This window comes from Astyanax mexicanus, chromosome 2 (genome assembly GCF_023375975.1).
Source record: "Astyanax mexicanus isolate ESR-SI-001 chromosome 2, AstMex3_surface, whole genome shotgun sequence".
NCBI classification, from domain to species: Eukaryota; Metazoa; Chordata; class Actinopteri; order Characiformes; family Acestrorhamphidae; genus Astyanax; species Astyanax mexicanus.
Window position 1 is genome coordinate 5,805,827 of NC_064409.1, and position 23,765 is coordinate 5,829,591.

At 38.0% G+C, this 23,765-nt stretch overlaps 1 protein-coding gene across 1 annotated transcript in view; it reads left to right on the top strand.

The window, feature by feature from the left end:
- The window catches only part of sult4a1 (sulfotransferase family 4A, member 1), a 282,375-nt gene that overhangs the window by 50,899 nt on the left and 207,711 nt on the right, over positions 1-23,765 (top strand). The window lies entirely within an intron of this gene.

Consider the following 23,765-nt stretch of genomic DNA (forward strand, 5'->3'; position numbering starts at 1 on the left):
ATGTGCTTTATAATCCAGTGTGCTTATAGTGTGAAAAAATAGGATAGCAGTCTTCTTAGTGGAAGGCTTGCCGGTAAATAGACATGGTCAATCTCTTTACAAAACAGCAAGAGATTCATCTCTCTATGATCTACTACTATAGCATAGCTGTAAGTACAGCTTGTGTTTGGGCATGTTTCACACCACTGCATGAAGCGAACATGGAAAGAGGATCTTAATCCAAGATAATAAATCCACAAGCTGCTGAGCAAGAGTGGAATTTAATATCGTTGGAATGTAAAAGCTTGGTCAAAATCCCCTTTTTGGACTGAAGATACAAAACAGAGCACAGCAAAACCCAGAGCAGCAGTGAGTGAAAACCATTAAGTTATGAGCTCATCTTTATCTCATCTTTATGTGTTACCTAGACAGTAAAATAAAATAGTAGAAGAAATAAACCTCAGAGGTGATTTGCCTAATGAAAAGCATTTAGAACCAGTAATAAAGTTAAAATAAAATGAATCCCAGGCTCTGTGATGAGACTCTGTAAATGTTTGTATTGTAATAGTGCAGTAGAAGTTCAATATTGATGAGAAAAGCTTGAAAAATAAAGTTATACTCATATAGCGCCTCTCTAGACCCCCAAGGATGATTTTATGTATAGAAAAATGTATACTTAGCTCTAATCAAACCCACACACACTGGTAAATATCATTTTTTGGAGTGTGGGAGGAAACTGGAGAAGATGGAAACTGCACTCAGATAGGGGCTTGAACCCAAGACCCCAGTGCTCCATTACATTTAATGTAAACTGTCATGTTCTGATATCTTTCATTATAAACAGGATAAAAAAGACAGTTTTCTAGTTATAAAGGCATTTAAAGAAGCATTTTTTAAAATGTTTGAAAATATTTGGAAAAACCACTTCAGTTTCTGATTCAGTTTCTCTGATTTTGCTATTTGTAGGTTTATGTTTGAGTAAAATGAACATTGTTGTTTTATTTTATAAACTACAGACAACATTTCTCCCAAATTCCACATGAAAAAAATATTAAATATTGTCATTTAAAGCATAACAAAAAAGATGCAGAGCTTTCAGACCTCAGATAAAGCAAAGAAAACAAGTTCATATTTATAAAGTTTTAAGAGTTCAAAAATCAATATTTGGTGGAAGAACCCTGTTTTTTTAATCACAGTTTTCCTGCATCTTGGCATCATGTTCTCCTCCACCAGTCTTACACACTGCTTTTGGATAACTTTATGCTGCTTTACTCCTGGTGCTAAAATTCAAGCAGTTCAGTTTGGTTTGATGGTTTGTGATCGTCCATCTTCCTCTTGATTATATTCCAGGTTTTCAATTTGGTAAAATCAAAGAAAATCATAATTTTTAAGTGATCTCATTTTTTCCAGAGCTGTATGTTGTCTTTTTTTAACAGAAGCAAAAAATAATAATAATTAAATCACACAGTCAGTGGCTGAGCTTTCAGTAACAACTGTTGTAGATTGTTTGGTATTGCAAACTGTCTTTTAATCAAGTGTTCAAACTTTATCACTAAAGTATTTAAACACTCTGACCTAAATCAGTTTAATACTTCTTAGTTAATGAACGCAGGCCAGAGTGTCTCTGTCAACATCTCGTCTCAGAACAGCTCAGAACAGATGCACCGATGTGACTCTATGATAAGGTCTGACTGTTTAGAGTGAGTTACTCAGGCATCAATCTGAATCTACACAAACCTACACACGTACGTCACGGCAATCTGTGAATATCAAATCTAAATATATTCCATTTGTTGCTTGTCTAATTATCTGTTGTTTTTCGCTGCAGATGTTGTCTCAGCATGATGAGGTTGGGGTGGGAATCTGATGAACGATTTCAGAACGATTTCCACTCACGTCTTAGGAGTTTGAGTCTAGCTTTGGAATAGTGGTAGAGATTTGAGAGGTTTTACTGGTTTTTACTTGTCTATAGGCTAATAGTCGAATTCTCTAAAGGACAGGCATTAGAGGACACTGCAGTGACTGTCACCTAGCATCAGTATGCTTTGATAAGCTATGATGAATATGTGTTTTTAATGATGGGATCCCAGTTTACCTGATGAACCATTACATTACATTACATTGTGTGTTCAGGTCAGATGTTCATTGCTATCTTGACCTATCTTGGTGGACCACATTTACACCCCTGCTTGTTACACACAAACACACACATATAGGTCTGCAGAAGTGCACAAACCCAACTTTTACATAAACAGTAAACAGAATACTAACTAAAATAACATACCACCCTGTGAATGCACAGGTCATTTTCCTCTGCTGAGAAGCAAAGAAGCCCGCGCCATTAAAATAGCAATACGCCAAAGTCAGAGCACACCTGGCTCTTAAAGGGAATGGCACATGATATGCTGATTGGTTTATATCACATTACATCCAAAATTAACCACACCCATGATTAATTAAAAGAACTAGAAAGAGAAAGTTAAGTTGTCAAAGCTGGTCAAATGGTTACTAAGTGTATTAGCTGGAGTGTGTGTGTGTGTGTGGGGGGGGGTGTTGGTTGGAGTGTGTGTGGGGAGTGTTTTGGTTGTATTGAGTGTGTTGGCTGGATGGAGTGTGTGGTGTTAGTTGGAGTGTGTGGGGGCATTTACTATCATATCTAAAGTGGTTGCTAAGGGGTTGCTAAGCGGCTACCGGAAAGTAACAAGGTTATTTTAAAAAAATGTAAGAAGTAGGAAGTTCAGATAATTAGAAGTAGAATTAAAAAGTCAGTAACAGTAACAGTAAGTCAGTTCTACTTCATTTCTACTTAATAAGGTAACAAAGAATTTGTGTTTCATTACTTTACACCTCTGCTAAATAAAACTACAGTCGGCGTCTAGTTTAACTTTCTCATTCCACCTTGGTGGAATTGAGAATTCAAATAAGAAGTCAAATTAGCTTCATTTAAAAATAATTTATTCAATTGTTTTGTCAGAGGCTTAGTCATTAGCAAGTTTAAAACTTACAAAGCTCAAATCGCAGAGAAAAGAGAGCCTGTGTGTGTGTGTGTGTGTGTGAAAGAGGGAGAGAGAGAGAGAGAGAGAGAGAGAGAGAAAGAGAGAAGGGAGGACATGAGAGTTGATGCTGCAAACTGCTTGCTGTGGCAGATTCAGCTGTTACAGTCCAATGTGCCAGAATAATTAATAATAAATGATACAATAATAATAATAATACATAAATTCTAAACAATTTTCACACTTATCTTTCAGAACTGTTTTAAACATACAACAAATTCTAAGCATTTGTTCCTTAGCTCTGAATTACTGGGTAAAGCATTTAACACTGGTGTGTTATTCGCACAAATAACACAGGAATGAACTGCCATGCTGTTTCCTAGCGCTGTTAGCTCCTATCTGACGAGACAGCATCGCTGCCCGGCTTCAGCTCTGCCGAGGTGGGCGGGGCCATGAATACTAATTCACAGGTTGATGTAGACATGATGCTTTTCCTGATTGACTCTTTTTTCTGTATATTTTATTTTACTCCATACTGCAGACAACAGAGACTGAGGAAGAGTTTCATGTGCAGCATCATAAACAACTCAGTCTGAGAGACCTACTGTAAAAGTAGATTTTAGCAAAAGAACAACTTTAGTCAGTACTGAAAGATGTTTTTTGGAAATACCTGAGAAAAACTTGTACACCTGCAACCAATTAACAACTGCATAACAATCCATAAACAGCTGCTTAAAGGATAAAAAAAAGATAATGTGTATTTTATCTCCATTAACTTTCACTCCATTCTCTATGTAAATGAAAGATGGGTATGGCAGTGGTGTGAGATCATCACTAAACATCATTTGCAGAACAAATTATTGTTGAACTGGAAGAATTTAAGCCACCGGAGGAGACTAAAAGGAGACCGGAGGAGGCTAATCACCAGGAGGTCAGAAGAAAAATACTACAACTGAATTTCTATGAAAGGCTTCTTCCTATTAACATGCAATATTCCATGTAAGTGGGCGAGTTTTTCACAGTTTATGAATATGTATAGTATGTAAGAGTTCATGAGGTCTTTGGATAAGAGCAGTTTGGGAATTTGGGGAAAAAAGGAGGAATCTGAAGCAGCTGGTCAATCAATGTCACATATGTAAATATATTTTAATCTTCTGAATTACTTGTTTTAAATGATTTCCAGTTGTTTAAATGAAATAGGGAATAAGTGTTCTTTTTGATAACCTTGTTTTCATCTGGTCATTGAGTACAGAGTGTAAATGCAGTTATATCTATAAGCCACATGTTTTTATCATATAGGATATAGGAACATTAATGATAATTATTCTAATGATCATACTGTGAAAAAAATACATTTATTTACAAAAGTTAAAATATATAGTGTCAAGGCAATAAATCTTATATAAATTCATTTTTAGAATTATTTCTCTGATAAGATTTTCTCCAAACCGTCACTGATTGGTGGAAACTTCACACTAGACCTCAAACAGTTTGGACTGTGTGTCTCTCCACTCTTCCTCCAGACTCTGATCCCTTGATTTACAAATAAAATGTAAAATTTACTGATGATCAGTGATGGTTTAATGGAGAGACATGTCATCTGCTGGTGTTGATCCACTGTGTTTTATTATCAAGTCTAAGGTTTTCCCACAAAATCTTACAGCACTTCATGCTTCCCTCTGCTACTGACAACTTTTATGGAGATGTGGATTTCATTTTCCAGCAGGACTTGGCACACTGCCCACACTGCCAAAATTACCAAGTGGTCTTATATAATATTCGAAATTTCGAAGAAACTGATTTTTAGGTTTTTATTGGCTGTAAGCCATAATCATCAACAATAAATGAAATAAACGCTTAAAATAGATCACTCTGTGTGTAATACAGCTATATAATATATCAGTTTTACTTTGAACTAAATTACTAAAATTAAGTAACTTTTCAATGGAATTTCAATGACTTTTGAGGTGCAATATTACATCAAATCATAACAAAAATTATTCTATAATTTACAAAAATAATGGAATCTTTTGAAGAATTTTAAAACCATACACAACAGGATTGCTATCGTGGAAAATCACATTTCAAGCACCCGATATGTCGACTATTTAGTTAACTTTAGGGCATATTTTATTGTACGTCTTTAGAAAGGGGGAGATGATGCAGAAATTTATTATTATTAGTCATTCCTTAATTCCCCTGTGATGGGGAGCTGAAAGTAGCTTTTATTATCTTTTCTTTCCTTTTCTTTTTCTGATACGCCTTAAATGCCGCAGCCCCTGCCGTCTGTTGCACCATTTAAGGTGGAAGTGGAAAGTTAGGTAAGTTAGCAATCTACTGAGACAAAACTACTAGCCATCTTTTTAATGCTTGTTATGACGAATTTGGCCATAAAACATTAAAACTACACATTAAACTGTGGTAAAATGTAGTAAAAAATATTTACATTTGTGGGTTTCTTTGGTTGCTTGTGCCAGTGCCATCTTAGCATTGATTCTTAGACCCCTCGGTTTGAAGTGTGCATCTGAAAAATCTCCATATGAGGGGCTAACAAGCCCTATTCCTTTCCTTTACCTACCCCTCCAGCCTAACAATAATCGGGACAGGGCCAAGGGGTTAAATGGGATTGGGCCATATACATTCCAGTGTTTTGCTTATAATCTTCCAAGAATCCTTAAAACCCATAATAATAAAGTTGGCAAACACAAATAAAATAAAATAAAACAAGTGCATTACTTTAAAGCAGACTTTCTGTGAGTTAGTCTTCCTCTCTGGGAGTCTGTGGACATGAGCTAATTTACGCATTGGTAATGTCAGTTTGCATTTGCCTCCCAATTTGCTGTTGTGTTTTCTGTTTTTTATTTTATTGTGGTTCATCAGTTTTTCATGCTTCATGTGCAATTCTTCTTCAGTTGTTGTGCTTCCTTATTTGCATTTTGCAGGCTGCTCATATGCCTCTTGTTTTGAGTTAGTTCTCTACACGGCGCTGCATTGTGCATCAGCTCGGTACAAGTTGTACTGGTGAAATGTTTATTCCTGTCTCGGTCTGTCTCTGGATAAGAACTTACACGCAACAGACGTCTGGGAAGTAACGGCATATCAGTCAACTCTGAGTCCTGCGAGCCGGGCTGTGTATTAATGTTTCAAAAGCAGCTGAACATTTACATTAGCATGCATGGCCTTCATGTGGGAGCAGGCGTAGAACTGGCGTTCTCATCTGCATAAATAAGCGCCCACATAAATGAATTCCAATATGCATCAGGCCTCATGCCAGCAAACCCGGTTACCAAGCTAATAATGTCTTTTTGATTACTTTATTTGAGAAAAAAAAACAAGGTCCAATGTACGGTTAAAGTGCTGAGAGTGTTTTGTGAATAGATGATTTTGAAGGGATGTTTTTTTCTGGCTGAAGTATATGATTGAGAATCTGTGATTGATTTCTAAATCAGTTTAAGGATGATAAAAAAACTGATTAATCATCTACAATCTTTTTTCATTATTGTTTCCTCAAGAGCATTTCAACAAACAGTTCCTTAAAAAACCTTTCACTCAGATTCAGGGCAATTTTCACATCAGCACTATTTGGTTTGGTTAAAACTGGTTAATCCTGGTTGGTTTGTATGATCGTTTCTAGTCTTTAGCCCTATCTGGATGGGATTAGTTTCTCAGGGGGGTCCTGGGGTATTTTCTCTTTTATGGGGGGTCCTCTGTGATTTTATTTCCGTCCAGAATGACCATGTATGTGTTTTATTTTTTCTCAGACGTCCTCTGAATAACTACAGGCTGAATCATCTACTGTTTTTCGCTGAACTACGTGGTCCTCTGGTAATTTTAGTCCTGTCCGGATCCACATCTCTGAGTTTTGTCACATCGCATTTAATAAAATAGCTTTTTCTCCACTGCCGCGCACCGTAATTACACTTTGGGCGTGTGTTTTCATGGAGATCCACGTAAAAACACAACAGCGAGTGGAAATGGAGGAGCTACTGAATGCAATGACCGAGAAAGCCTAAAAAAAAACACTGGTCCTCCGTTTTTTTAATTGCATTCCAGATGCAGGAGTAGAAGTGTGAAATATTTATTTAAAATAATCTGGTCCAGATAGGGCTTTAGTTTTGTTTGTTACTTTGCAATTTTTTTGCATATGCATTCTGCCTTTGGCTCTAAGCTGATACATAAATGCTTTTTAAAGCCAGTTTATAGCCTTTAAAATCTTGCTGTTGATATTTCCCTCATATCTCTGCAGAACTGGAATGGTGATACACCCTCTTGTCTTAGCTAAACTTTTTTGCAGGCTTTTGACAATTATACTATTCCAGGGGTATTTAATTAGAATTCAGTTTGGTCCAGTTAGAGAAAATTTTATCAGGCCTGGGTTCAGTGTTTTATTTTGTTTACTGAAGAAGCCTATAGTACTATAGTACTTCTGTCAGTGTTTTATCAACAACTGAAAGACAAAACAAATTACACATACTATTATATTTCAACAATATTTATTGTTTTAAGTAGGCCTGTCACAATAATTACGTTATCAACCCATCATAAAATAAATGGAAACACCCTCAATAATTAGTCTAATAATGTGAATCTGTATGTTCACTTTGTTTCAAAATGCTATATTTATTCTATTTGATTTTATTTATATTAGATTTGTGCCTGCCTGCCATGATAATAATTACATGAATGATAAATCGTACAATATATGGAGAAATGTTTGCTGAACTTGGCCAAAATATCAGCTTTTTTAAAAAACAGTAGTTTTATTTTATTTTATATTATTACTGTATCAGACATTATTATGTTGTGGGTAAAACTGATGGGGGAATTTTCCAATGCGTTTTGTCCCCTGGGGGTTGCCTTAGTTTTTAGGGTAGGGTTGTTTTGAGTGCCAAGAGAGCGCACCTGTGAGTGAGGGAGTTTTTTTCTTGCTAAGGAGTTCTGATCAGGTGGAGTAAAGTGGAATATTTTGCACTCTTGCCTCGGTTGTTTCTCTTTAATTCCTCCAAGTAACACCTCTCGGTTACATTACTGTTAATGTGTTTTATAAATGTAGTATTTTAATGTTTTTCTTGCTTTATTCTCGCTGTTTTTTTAGCTTGTTTGGCTACAGCCTGTTTGTTACTTCTCAATCAAAAAAATGTCAAGCATGCCCAAATCTTTGCATATCGGTGTTCTCCTGCAAATATCTTGTATCTCTTTTTTGGGTTTTAATTTTTGCTTTTATATACATTTGACCTATTTCTTATGTTGTATCAATATTTTTTGACAGACCAATAGAAATTATCCAAAGTTGCCTTTTTTGGAGATATTAGATTTTGAGCCAACAGCAACAGTATGATAGTATGACTGTATAAAACCCGGAACATAACACATATAAAAGAATTCTGAAGACGCTGCAGGTTTTGAGTGTGAAAACGGTTTCAGTCTGCTGTGTTTACTGCAGAACCATCTTCACTTCTGATGAGCCAGCAACACCCAGACTGTAAAACTCGACTCAAGCTGCACAGATGTCTGTAAAGCAAAGGCCTCATAATGACGCCTGTAACGATGCTCTCTCTCGCTCTGAGTGCTGCTGGCATCGAACAAAGCTATTGTCTCCTGAATAGAGTGAGAACTGCATCCAGAAGACAGTGAGACAGGTCTTATCTCGAGATCAACTAATGATTTTAAATATACAGCATTACAAACCTGCTAATATATATATAATATATACATAATTGTACTTCAAATATATTGAGAAATGTCTAAGTATGCTGTAAATATACTTAAATATACTTGAAATAGTAAAATAGTACATTCATGTTATCAATGTTATCAATTTCATCAAATGTTCGAAAGTAAACTTTGATCATACTTTTATATAAAAAAATAGACTACTATGAAATACATTTTTAGTTTAATGTAAGTCAATATACTTCTAATATACTTATTTCCAAATATACTTTTGGACATTTTAGAAGTAGTTTACCTTAACCCTTGTGTGGTGTTCGGGTCTGTGGGACCCGTTTTCATTTTTCATCAAATGATACTAAAAAAATATTTTTTCTAACTCAAACTCATTGGCATTGGCTCATTTTTTGTGAAAAACATATATCAAAACACATTTTCGATAAACACACACTGTACACCCCTCCCCCCCAACTACACATTTCTATTACATACAGTATGTTTGGCCAAGGGCTAATAAACATTGCTTCATTTGTAAATTTGAAACTAAACAAATTTTCTACTCATATCTTGAGTTTAATTCATTTTCTTTTACATTTTATTAAAAAACTAATAAAAAAAGAGTAGCACTTTTTGAAAGAAATGTAACATAAGAAAGGTAAAGGGCAAATATTAACCATGTAAGCTGTTTATATTGCTTACAATTTAGGTGAAGCAAGCATATGTAAAGCATTTTAATGTAGAATTGCTTAATTTTGCTGAATTAAATACAAGTAACAAAGTAAACGAGTAACAAAAATATGAACACCACACAAGGGTTAAGTACAATGTATCGTGCAACTTTTTAGAATGTAAATTAAATCATTGCTTCTAATTTAAAACATTTAAAGTAAATTTGTAACACACTAAAAATTGTAGTACAGTATATTAAAATGTAATGAAAGTTTAAAGTGATGGTTTGGAGAGACATGTCTGATATCTGCTGGTGTTTAAAAACATAAAAAAATAAATATATATATATATATATATATATATATATATATATATATATATATATATATATATATATAGTCTAACACAGAATATAAATAGCAGTTACTACTAGATCTACTAGTTGGGTATCTTTTACCCAGGCTGTTCAGCTTAGATCTAACAGTGAAAATAATAATAATTTCTTCAGTTTAAACAAAACTGAATTCTTGCTTCATTTGACAGTACACTCAATGGTCCGTGACAGCAACATAACAGACCATTAGAGGACCAACGGCTCTACTGTCTTGGTGCATTATGCTGAATTCAGTTATTGTAAGGCGTTATTCCAGTAAAACTCATGGAACAGTTTATATTGGGGTCTAAAAGTCCAAAAGTGTCAAAAGTATGTCTATGCATTACTCTGTAGGTAGAAGGATAGATACTAATGTTTAGTAGGCCTATATTGCATTACATCCGCTCCCCAAAATACATTTTTGCACTGGCCTCCCTGTCTTTTTCAGTTGCATATGTTCCCATATATGAAAATGAATGTATTTTAGTAGCTACAATGTAAATATATTAAAGTTAAAGCTTAGTAGGACTGGAGTTTGTCTGGAGTTCTCTTGAGTCTGAGTGTGGAGGGGCGATTTGTGTGCAGGTATGATGGATCACAGTATAAACCAATAGGGTGTCTGAATGGTATATGTTTATACTTCTCTACATCCAATCACAATCAGATTCACTCTATCTGGATCGAGAGATTTATCTGGATAGGGGTTTTATTGAATAATGAAAAGCTAAAATAAAATATAGGTAACAAGGCTTTTTTTTTTACTCTAGTAAAGTATAGCTAACCAAAATGTGAGTAACCTAACAAAGTATTTGTACTTCATTACTTCATTACACCTCTGACTAAAACAACCACACAAGACTGCACAGAAATATATGCACGTCTAGAACAGGGGACCTTCTTTCTGTTTTTACTTTTGTGCGTCCCAATTTGTTGCACATTTGCATGTATCAGAGGTCCCAAGTCTCCCGGAAGACGCATACAAACCACAGAGGGTTCTGATTGGCCTGTTCTCTGCAAAGAGTCTGTGAGTCAGCCAATCAGTTTTTCTTCTGGATGGGATGCGTTCAAGAGCGTCATGGCCCCCATCAAAACTCGTTTCACCTCTGACTACTCTAAAGTATATCCATGTCTGGTAAAAGTAAAAAACTATCCTATCTATCTATCTATCTATCTATCTATCTATCTATCTATCTATCTATCTATCTATCTATCTATCTATCTATCTATCTATCTATCTATCTATCTATCTATCTATCTGTCTATCTTTATATATATATAGGGATAAAAGAAGGATAACAGAACTTTACATTTTGGCTATTATGTATGTATATTGTCGCTGTCCTATGAAAAACACTTATCTCCATTTTTGTCAATTTTTATTGTACTACATAATTTGAACAAACTGTTTCTTACACTGTGCCAACATTTCTTGATAAATGGAAAAAAATCTGTTTACATTGACTTCCATTCGAAGTAAAGTTGCTGTTTTGGAGAGAAGTGTTTTTCATTGGACAGCGACGATATGTACAGTATATATTTGTGTGTAAAATAGCCAAAATGTAAAGTTCTGTTATCCTTTCGTTTGTGTGCGTTTTTCTTTCTTTTTGTTTGGCAGGGGATTGGGGGTACCTTCTTGAAATTAATTTTTGCAACTTGGGATGTCTGATGTATTGTTGTTACATGCTGCACCATGTTAGTTCTGAAGAAATTTAATTTTTTATTGCACTTGTAGATGAAACTTGAAACTTGAACTCAAGGATGAGAAACAGTGAGGAAAAATAACCGAACTTCTGCCACAAAGAGAGAGAACCTGAGCTGCTTGCCCTGTAGTATGATCCACAGAACAATGGCTGACTGGCTCTCCTGCCCTCATTTGGTTTGTCATTTTATCTGCACCCTGGAGCCAGATGTTAAACAGGCACAACCGGCAGCCCCAACTGCTGCAAAACACAATTAAGAGCGAACATTATTCTAAAGAAACAGTTGTTTAATTTCTGCAAGCCTCACTCAGCATACTTTTAACTGTGCATCTCAGAAAAAGAAACATCTGCGGCGTGTTTTCCCGTTAGCCGAGGGCCCACCGCTTGACTTAAAAGCAGCCTGCTGTTCTGCAGTTTAATCCCATAAAACTCCATTTACACCCGATTTAGACAGCAAGGTGACGGACTGTAATACCGATTCAGCTAGAGGCGAGGGAACATCCTGAATAGAGCACATTTTGGAAGGAAGCATCAGCGCGTCCGCAGAGGACTGCTGTATAAAATGGCTTCTTTTTGTGAACGGCTGACGACTGAAAGAAGCAGTGTTCTGCGCTCAAGTTAAATCAGGGAGTAGGAAGGAGAGGCGGGTGCCAGATTGGGTAAAAACCCAGCAGGGACCTCCCACCCTGAGGCTCTGTTCTGACACTCTGCTGATGACAGAATCGGGAGATTTCGTCTTTTTTGGCATGAGAAGGAGAGCCATCACCGAACAAAGAGCGGGGCTGGTTTAGCATGACTCCCCACGGAGTAACTCCACAGCGCCCTGAGCCATGTTAAAAGTGGGTGGGTGAGTGAGGCTAAACCTGGCAACCCGCGTGAAATCTGCCACCTTCCAAAATCCTTCCATCCAAGATGCAATCTGCAATCTGTACTGTTCCCTAACCAGGAATGCCCCCCACCCACCTTCAGAACACCCAACAAAAATCCCCAAAATCACAATTAAACACAACAGACAAACAGACACAAGAGAGCCCAGCGTTCCATCGAGTCACTACTATTAATATAACATGTCACTACTAATAAAACGCAGTCCTGCGCCAGAAAACTCTTTGTCTTTTGTTCTGGGTAAGGCAGTGTGAACTTTCTGCTTGTCATCTTTCTCCATGCTCTGAGGCGTTGTCATGGTGATAATATCTTACATGATAATGGGCGAGCGAGATGGACGTGATTGTGCCTTGCTGAAGGACATTTCTCTTCAGAATAGCTGATAATGCTTCCCAGAGGTTATTAGAAGCAGGCATGGTTTTGCGTGTGCGCGGATCACGGTGGACTTGTGAACTTGGATGGATGAGTTCACCGCTAATAACTTTGTTAAGCACATTATTTAAGACTGTGAGATTCGAGTGCTGATGCTACGCCTAACCGTGACGTCTAAATAAGCTTTCTTTATCGGCGCAAAATCATTTCCAGCGCAGGACAGGATTTTCATGAAATGCATTCAGAGGATGTATGAATCAGAACATAAACATGAGAGAGAGCGTGCGAGAAAAGAGTCAAAGCTTATTTTATCTAAATTGCATTACGGTGGAAGTGCGTCTACATCTAGAACTTCTGAAAGGTGCAACAGTAGACTAAACAGTAGGGGTGTGCCATATCATATCGTACGCGATTATATCGCCAACATTTTTGAATATCGTGAACGATATTATACCAGACAAACCAAGTCTCCCTGAAGCTGCGGGAGTCTCCCGCATTTTGGTAGTGTCTCCCTGATGTCCGCGAGTCACATATAATCTCCCAGAATTCAGAACGAGTGCCCCAAGAGTGCCCTGCACACAAACGCGGCGACAGACTTTTTTTTCTCTAATCGCGTGTGGGAAGGAGAGAGAGAAAACAGAGAGGGTCCTGATTGGCCTGTTCTCTGCAAAGAGTCTGTGAGACAGCCAGTCAGTTTATAGTGTGGGCGGGCAGATCATGACGGAGGGGCTTAACCTCCCTGAAATCAACTTTTGCAACTTGCAATGTCTGTTATACTCTAAAACTATCGTGCCATATTTCCCACCCCCAACTTATTACATCAGGGTACTACTTTCTTTTCACACTGTTTTCATTTTCTTTTATATATCTACTAGAGACAGATTATATCTGTCCAGTATCATTTATTTTCCTTTAATCCGGGTTATATGGAGATATTTGGAGTGCATTATAAGTCATCATGACATTCTGGATCATTGACTTCTGTTACAAATCTGATCAAATTCTTGTATTTTTTTTTATATCTCAGGTAGGGGTGTGACAAATCGTATGCAATAATAAAATAAAATGTTCATTTTGTTGCAGGATAGTTTACTTTTTGAAGAAAAAAAAACAACAATAATTTATATCGCCAAGAGTATCGTAATCGCGAAAATACCATGAAATATCGTGATGTTATTTTAGGGCCATATTGCCCACCCCTACTAAACACCACTGTGAACCAGTGCTGAAGTTCATTTTTCTCAAAGGATGGATGTCGATGCGGATATGGCTTTTAGACATGTGGGCGGGGTTTGGGCTGTTACCTGGCTGCTCCTGCTGTTGGTTCACTTTGCTTCTTTTGCGCAAGTGCATGCAACATGGCAGCTTTTCATTTCGGCCATCTTTTGGCTTAAAAAAGCCATGATAAGAGTGAAAGAATGGGGACGTCCTGTCTATACTTATACAGTATAGAGTCTATGGCATGTACGCACAAAACCAGGAACACCCCATCAAACAGCAGGTTGACATTACACGATTTTGGGCCAGTTTTTCAGTCGCTGGCCGTTTTCCGTTAATCACCGACAAAAACTCAGCTTGGAGGCAAATCGTCACTGACTGATCGCTGACGAGTTGCAGACACCTGGCAAATATTCAACATGTTTAATATCTGGCTCAGTCAGTGACTGGGAGTCCGGAGCAGTGACTACATACAGCCAATGGAACCACAGGTCCAAAACACACCAGAGCTGTTTATGAACATTATCTAACCACCCTACCATATTATATATCACGTTATATCATATAATGACTGTTAAATTCTAGAGGGAGCTCGTGAGTGAGTCCTCTATAAATGGGGGTGAATGGAGCTATAAAAGCTAAAAACTTTAAATTAAAAAAAAAATATGAACTACTTGTTCTGTATAATTCCTGTATAATTTTAGAAAGTAGAATAATGTATTTTACTAAAAAACTAAGAGAGCTTGCCTGTATATTTCAGTTTATCTAAAGAAAACAGGTTTACACTGTAAAGCACTACTATGTAAAGCATTACTGCTACTGTGAGCTGATTTGTTGGCGAGCTGATCCAGGAGATACAGCATGTTTAAAAGGCGTATAACTGGAGTTCAAAATTATAGAAATGATGTCTGTAATATAAAAACATTTGACATAGTTCTGTGTTGTAGACAAAAGTACATATTTCAGTCTAACGGTGCATTTACACTGCTCCGTCGCGACAACGTACAGCGACTGATCCCATTCATTTTCAATGGTACCTGTGGTTCCATTGGCTGTATGTAGTCACTGCTCCGGACTCCCAGTCGCTGACTGAGTCAGATATTAAACATGTTGAATATTTGCCAGGTGTCTGCAACTCGTCAGCGATCAGTCAGTGACGATTTGCCTCCAAGCTGAGTTTTTGTCGGTGATTAACGAAAAACTGGCCCAAAATCATGTAATGTCAACCTGCTGGAAGCATCGCCTCCGTCAGACGCAGTCGCGCGGTGCATCATGGGTCCGATGCGTAAAGAGCGGGGGATGCGATGCGATGAAAAGTTGAGCCGAGCTGAACTTTATGCAAATGAATCCGTCCATCGCGATGAGTCTATCCAATCAGAGAGCAGGTGTTCGCCTGATACGTGTCTGCAGCGCAGTGTCTGAAAACATTTGGTTCTGCTTTCAAGCGTCCAGAGAAGCCTGGAAGAGAAGTTTCAGGCTTTCCTGCCTCATATATTAAACCCTGCTGATTTACAGGGACTCTGATCACAGTAATACAGCGAGGAGAAAGGCTGCAGAGATTGTTGGGGTCTCTAGTGGGTTTTTAAAATATTAATATATAATTTATTTTATAAGTTTGCTTTTGTTAGTCTATATTCTGCTCACTAGACAGTGTAATAAAGCTCAATCGAACATTTATATTTATTAATACACATTTATATTTTTTTAATTTATAGAAAATAATAATAGCTTGTCTAAAATCATTAAAATGTATTAGAACGATTTAATTGGACGACGCAGGGAACGCCTTTGTCACGCCCACATGCGACCAGTTGGAGGGGGGCAGTGCGACCATGTGCGTTGACTCGACGGAGCAGTGTAAATGCACCGTAATATGATCAGACATTTATAAACTCTGATTTTGCTCAGTTGCTTCATATGAGCCTATTCATGTTGGACTCATTATAAGTGACCCCGTGTCTGAAAGATTCAAAAAGTTGTTTAGTGTGAACCTGGCATACTGTAAGTTGATGCTGAATTTATGATGAAACGACACTAATTTCCAATCCTTTTCAACTCTTTCCAAACCACCATATCTGTCACAATACCCATATATCATTCATTCATACATGCAGCACGCTATAATCTAACAGAACTAATCTAGCTGTGCAAGTTGTAATGACTGCTCCCTGCATTTCTGTGTTTCCTCTCTGCGTCGGCCTCCGGTAAAATTGCTGCACAGCATCTGCCCCTGATTCTGGCGTGGTACAGAGAGCCAGGCAGCGTGCTCTGGGATGTTTAACACCGCTCGCATGCAGAAAACTGGGCCTTTGTTCAAATCTGAAGCTATGAAACGGCAGCCGCAGAGATGCACGCTGTTTGTTTTTTGTGTGCGGATGTGTGCGAGAGGCGGGGGCTGACAGCAGGTGACAGCAGAGAGTGCAGATATAAAGAAAGCCAGAAACAGGTGCTTTTTACGGAGAGTGCTGCATGAGCACAGGAGGGAGAGAGAGAACCTATAAAATGAGTTGCTGTAAAAAACTCCAAAAAAAAAAAATGGAATAAATGAGAAAGAGAAAAAGGAAGAGGCTTCTGAAAGGTGCCTTTATACCTACCAATACCTTTCTTTTAGAAAAATCCCTGTATGTCCATATGTGTTTTAACATCAGCTGCTACTGCTGCTGTTAAAACTTGCAGCGAGGGCAGGAAGGTCAAGGGTGCTTCCCCACTCGCACTAAGGCTGCGTCCAGAACCCCCAAAAGTGTCTCCTTTTTCCTACTGATCCTCCTCCTCTACTCCTTAACCCGGAAACTGATTTCATGATGCCATCTTGCCACCTGTCCAAATACCGTAGGAGACGAAAGAAGCCGCTTAAAATCCTCCTCGAAGAGGCCTTCAACGGAGGGTACATGAGAGCATCCTACTCCGGAACACTTTTAAGCATTTTCGAATGACATCACTGCATCCACGCCCACAGAGCACGCAAAAATGAAGAAGTTATCATTACTCAAATTTTATCAGTTCACGCCGACCACTACATATGCATTGGTAGAAGGCTGTGAGCAAATCTACACAATTATAAGACATTTTTTTTAAGTTTAATTCACAATCAACTTTGTTAACATTTCTGTCATGAATAAAGGAAACAAGCCTTTTGCTGATGCAGTATGACTCTATGTTTCTATGTTATCTAAACCATATCAGTTATTAATTAATTCACTTCTACTCTATACAGGAAATCTCACACAAGCATGCATTGCACAAAATATATATGTGTTTATTGTTTTAAACTACATCATACTAATCAGGTTAATCAGGCTGTACTTTGAAGCTTGATATTCGTGTCCAAGTTATGATCTCTAGAATTTGGAATTGGAATTTATCGATTGCTCATTTTTATTTTTGTATGCGGAGCTCTATCCAAAAGCTGTGATTGGCTGGGCAGTGTCCGGCATGTGCTTAAAGTAAGCGTTGTGATTGGCTCAGTTTATCGGTAGTCAACATCCTGAGTGGGAGTACATTAGGATAACTTTTATACAGCCTTATTTGTTTTGCCCTTGTTATCTCTTGTCAGCAGAGCTTCAGACAGTATGTTAAGATCTGAAATATGTTGTCTCGTAATCAGGCCTTGTAAAGTAGCATGAAGCCTTCGAATTTGCCTTTTGCCAATACCCCAGTCCCAGTACGTCGCCTCGCTTTGCCAAACATTCACACAAAGCAATCCAGACTGTTCTCATACAGAGTTCCCCAATGGTGGAACAAACTACCTTCCACTACCAGATCAGGAGAATCTCTCACTATCTTTAAGAAACTCCTGAAGACAGAGCTCTTCAAAGAGCACTTACTCTCTTAACACCTCTAACACACTAACTACTTCTAACCTCATTTCCTTCTTCCCCTCCTTCACTCCTCTATCCTATTATTCCCCTTTGACCTCCTTTTATCCCTATCCAAAGATGTTTTTACCTTTAAACTTATTTTACATTGTACTTGACTATTGTAAGTCGCTTTGGACAAAAGCGTCTGCCAAATGTAATGTAATGTAATGTAATGTAATCCTATCTTAAAGGGATGAGCTGTCCCATCTCCCCAAATACAGCTCCTTCCCTCCATTCCTACTCCTACTCTCCTCTCCTTGATTCCTCCACTTTCTTTCAGGGTAGAAGAGAAGAAGTAGGAGAGGAGGAGTAGGAGAAGAGGAATAGCAAAAGTTTCTGGACGCAGCCTAACTCTCCTCCACGCTCTGCAAAACCAGCCAACTCATTGGCTGTTTCTTCTGAAAGGCGTGACTTTATCCGTAAACCGGCACCATTCACACAGCAGTCAGTGGCCTGTCTCCTTATTAATACTGTTTTTTTATTTATTATAATACAGGACATTTACAGGAAAATACTGAAACGTGAAGACGACGGGAAAGAGGGGTGAAATACGGTAGTTTCCCGAACAAAACAGGTATGACTTTCACACATACACTTACAAATTTATTTAAAAAAATTGACAAAAGGGCACCTTGGGCAGTAAGAGTAAAAAAGTAAAAAAAAAAAAAGATATAAATGAGAAAGGGAAAACAGCCGAACAGACAAAAACAAAAAGAAAGAGGCGAGAGAAGGGAGCGTAAAGGAGTGTAAAGGAGCGTAAAGGAGCAGGAAGGACAGAGGTAAGATGCAGGAGACGAAAGCGAGGAGAGAGTAGTCTTTAATAGCACAGTAAAAGCCAGCCCAGAATAAATTACACTCCATCCCGCAGGATTACTCATGTAATTATTTGAACGAAGGATTTCATTAGGATGTGCAGAAGTGTGGAAGAGTGAGGCGACCGAATGAAAGAGAGAATATGATTTTTACCCATGTAAATTAGGTTTTAGCCACGTTCGGATAATTGATATGAAATCCAGATCCCTTTGATTACAACAAAAGCGGAGCAATGGTAAAGTTTCAATCCACTCGTCTCGCGCAGGGCAAGAATATGAGAAACGCATGAAAGGAGGGAAGACGGGAAGGAAAGGGAAGACACGGGAGCCGGTGGCACGGATAAGATTTTATTTAATTTGCGTAAATGATCTTTCAGAGAACAAAAGGATTTGGATTCTAAGAAAGGCGTATTCCTTGGAAGGTTAACCCATGTTACAACGTTTCCTCTGTACCAAAAAAAAAGGTCTGTCTGGAGAGCATTTAAAAAATGAAGTGAAAAAAATAAAAATAAAAACAAGTAACAAGCAATCTTCAGCACGAATATTTCACAACACAAAAGATTGTCTTACAAAATTTCAGAATCTCTATTTTATAATTCAGAACAGCATGCCGCGTGGAAAACACCCAGAAAACACAGCAGACAAGCCAACGAATCGAAACAAAAAAAACAAAAACAAACAAACAAACATTGACAGAGAAAACGAGAAAACTCAGAAAAAAGAGAGAAAATCCTGTGAATGATATAACGGGGAAACCTTTAATGAAATGTAAACAAAATAAGGCATACAAAAAAAAAACAGCATGAGCTCAGACTCCAACACATCGCATCAAATCATCAAACGCTCCTCTTTTTTCAATCTGTTTCTTTAAATAGTAGAATGAATAGTCCAGCAGTTTTCAACAACTTAACACTAATCATTTCATCAGTCAGTGTGGTTCGATCCATTAATCACCTGATTGCTGCAGTTGGTCTGCAGGTTTAGGTTCAGCAACAGTATGTGCTGAAAGAGTGAGGTCAGCTGACTACCTGAATATACTGAATATAGACCAGGTTATTCCATAAAAGCAGTCCAGTTAAATATTAGAGCGTGTGAACTGTTTAAGAAGTGTATAAGAACAAGCTGAGGTTCAGACAGATATGAAATAATAACTGCAGAAAGTGCTAAAGTCGCTCCAGTGCGACTTATATATGAATTCTAGCAGTCAGGTTAAGATTAAGGAGCAGTAAAGCAACTCCACTGAAATACAGCATTACAAGGGTGAGTTTTTAGTGAAGTTTCTCCAGCACTAAGGCTGGGTGCAGCATCATTAGCATTAGCATTAGTTGCTAACTTCAGCGCTATTTATTTTACCATTCATAGGCGAGTATAATGGACTGTAGTCTGCATGTTTACCATGTTAAACAAGCTACGTAGGATGAACTGCTAGCTGATAAAGCCCTGGGTTACCGGAACACTCAGAGTTCCTCATGTTCCACTAATGCATTGGTTAGCGGCTAATGCTAATGCTGCTGCACCCAGCCTTAGTGCTGGAGAAGCTTCACTAAGAACTCATCCTAAGACAAAAAATTGGAAATCCAAGCTTACTGTAAATAAACAGAAGAACTTTATGGACCCAAATACATTTTTTAGTTGAGAAAACTGTATAGATTAAAATCCAGCATTCGTTTGACTTTGAAACAAAATGTTATTTTGTTATTTTTTTAAAGAATTACAATTTTGTTTTCTTAGACGTTTCTCCCAGACTCCCCATTAGAAGGTAAACATGGCGACACCCTTGCTTACTCTGATGTAGGCATCCTTACTAGTATCAATTACTGCGCCTGATAATCCGGTGTGCCTTATAGCGTCTTTTTAAATTCTAAATCAGCAGCTTCTCTTATAACTGATTCTGAATTCTGATTTTCTGGGGTTTCTTTAACACAGCATGTCCATTTTTGCACCCAAACAGGTGCATAGTGCTGGTCATTAATATGCATGAGCTCATTAACATGTGGATTCAGACGGGATGTATAACAGTGGCACAGAAAAGCCGGTGCATTTATGAATGCAGCGAACAGAACCATAAAAAATGATAACATTATTAACATTTTGCAATTTTGCATGGCATAACTCAGTTACCGCTACAGTTTTCTGTACTTTTAAGTTGAAAGTAGACTGAAAAAGGCTCTCAACATGACTCAATATCCGATCATTATCTAATTATGTTTGAAATAGTTTTTAATCAAAATATCCTCCTCCCGCCCCGCTATATCAGCAAGCGTAAAATAACAACCGCAATTGCTAATGAATTTGTAAATAAACTCCCCGACTTAACCATCTCCCTTCCGTCCTATGAGCATGATCTCGAGCACAAAACAGAAAATCTACAAACCGTGCTCCGCTCTAACCTTGACCGCGTAGCGCCGACAAAAATAAAACAAATCAGGGATAAAAAGCTAGCACCGTGGTATAATGACCACACACGTACATTAAAACAAACCGCTCGTAACTTTGAACGTAAATGGCGACACACAAAACTAGAATTTTTCCGGCTAGCATGGCAGCATAGTCTCACAGACTACAAAAAAGCCCTAATTAAAACAAAATCCCAGTATATTTCATCGCTTATTGGGAAAAATATTGACAATCCTAGATTCCTTTTCACTACTGTGGCTAAACTCACCGGCAGTCAAAAACAAACTAGCTCCGTTATCCCTGTCGACATTAATAGTAATGATTTCATGAAGTTCTTTGATGATAAAATTAATAGCATTAGACAAAAAATTCAGTATCACCCCCAAAATTTACTTATAGATATCGATGAATGCTGCTCCAGCTCTGAGACACACCTAGAGTGTTTCAGCCCGGTTACAGAAAAAGATTTACTTAGTGTAATTAACTCATCAAAATCAACATCATGTATATTAGATCCAGTACCCACACAATTATTGAAACAGGCACTGCCAAAGGTGGGAAAATCATTACTAGAAATAGTAAATTCATCCCTTAGCATGAGCTACGTACCCAATTCTCTTAAATTGGCAGTCATTAAGCCCATTATCAAAAAGCCAAATCTGGACCCCCGTGAGCTTGCTAATTATAGACCAATTTCTAATCTTTCCTTTATAGCCAAAATCCTAGAAAAAAATTGTGTTTAACCAGCTGCGCTTGTATCTACAGAGTAATAGTATGCATGAGGTTTTTCAATCTGGATTTAGACAAAACCATAGTACTGAAACAACTCTACTTAGAGTAACTACTTTCAGCTCTTGATAGGGGCAGTAATGCCATCCTTGTACTGCTAGATCTAAGTGCTGCCTTTGACACCATAGATCACGCTATTCTACTTGATAGGTTAGAAAATCTTATAGGAATTAAAGGATCAGCCCTCACCTGGTTCAGATCTTATCTGAGAGATCGATTCCAGTGTGTTTACTTAAATAACGAATGCTCTTATCAGTCTAGAGTAAAATATGGTGTCCCTCAAGGATCAATACTGGGTCCATTACTCTTTACTCTTTATATGCTACCACTGGGTAAAATTATCCGTAGGCATGGTATTAACTTTCACTGCTATGCTGATGACACGCAACTTTACATATCTGCTAAACCCAACGAGGAGCTCTGTATAAATCAAATAACAGACTGTATTAAAGACATTAAAAATTGGATGACACACAACTTTCTCTTACTTAATTCTGATAAAACTGAGGTCCTTCTATTAGGTCCTAATATTGATAAAAACATAAATGTTAATACTGTAGACATAGACTGTCACTTAATTATACCTGGTAAAACTGTGAGAAACCTTGGGGTCATCTTTGTCCCAATTCTTTCGTTTGATGCTCACATATGTAGCATAGTCAAAATTGCATTCTTCCACTTAAGAAATATAGCTAAAATCCGCAGTATACTCTCTCTCGAAGATGCTGAGAAGCTGGTACATGCATTCATAACCTCCAGGCTGGACTACTGCAACGCGTTGTTGGCTGGAAGTCCACATAAATTACTCCATAAACTCCAGCTAGTTCAGAATGCAGCCGCAAGAGTGCTTACCAGAGCTAGAAAGTTCGATCACATTACACCTATTCTTTCATCCCTACATTGGCTACCTGTTAGATTTCGTATAGATTATAAAATACTTCTCCTGACGTATAAATCCCTCAATGGTCTGGCCCCGCATTATCTACAGGAACTCCTTACTCCTTACAATCCCCCGCGTTCACTCCGCTCCCAAGACGCTGGCCTGTTATTAGTCCCGCGTATTAGAAAAAACTATGCAGGAGGAAGAGCGTTCTTTTATAAAGCTCCCCAACTTTGGAATAGCCTCCCTATTAATATACGGGACTCAGACACACTCTCAATCTTTAAATCTAGACTCAAAACATTTCTATTTGCTCAAGCTTTTGAGTAATGTCTCATTACAATTTTCTTCCTCTTACAGCTTATCCAGCAAATATAAACCCTGTACTAATCATCTGCTTTCTCTTTCTCTCCCCATGTCCTGAGCTGCTGCTACCAGTGCCCATCCCACTCCAGCAGAGTTTTATAAAACCATTCTAACCCCTATTTCTTCTCTCCCCTCTCTGTTCTCTCTCTCTATCTTTCTCACATGTGCTGAGACGCCTGGCCGGCCGGTCTTCCTGGATCTGTCCGTCTGTGGTTCCAGCTTTCAGGAATCAGCCCTGTCCTTCTACTCATCAGAATTATTTCACAACCCTTCTAACTTCTGCTTTTTTTCTCTTCCTTTCCTTTCTGTTTTCTCTATCTATCTCTTTTACATGTATGGAGATGCCCTGTTCCTGATGTTCCCAGCCTGGCTCTCCACTGCCCGCTGTGTTGTTCTCCGGCTCTGCAGCCCTGCACTGATTACCATTAACACACTCAGTATCTGTTTCTGTATTAGCCATAGCTCTATAGTTTGTGCCCATCGCATTCTTATATTCATAAATTAGTACCTGTTATATTAGCCATAGTTCACATTAACTCTCTGTACTGTTTTTGTTCTGTTATTTGTTTGTTGTTTGTTTGTACTGAGCGGGTCGACCCGAGTAGGATGGGTTCCTCGGACTGAGTCTTGGTTCCTTCCAAGGTTTCTTCCTCTTAAAGGGAGTTTTTCCTTGCCACTGTGTCACCATAAAATTGGCATCTCTGTGGTGCTGCTCATAAGAGGCGTGGACCTGTTTTTCCTGTAAAGCGGCTTTTTGACAACCTTTGTTGTAAAAAGCGCTATATAAATAAAATTGAATTGAATT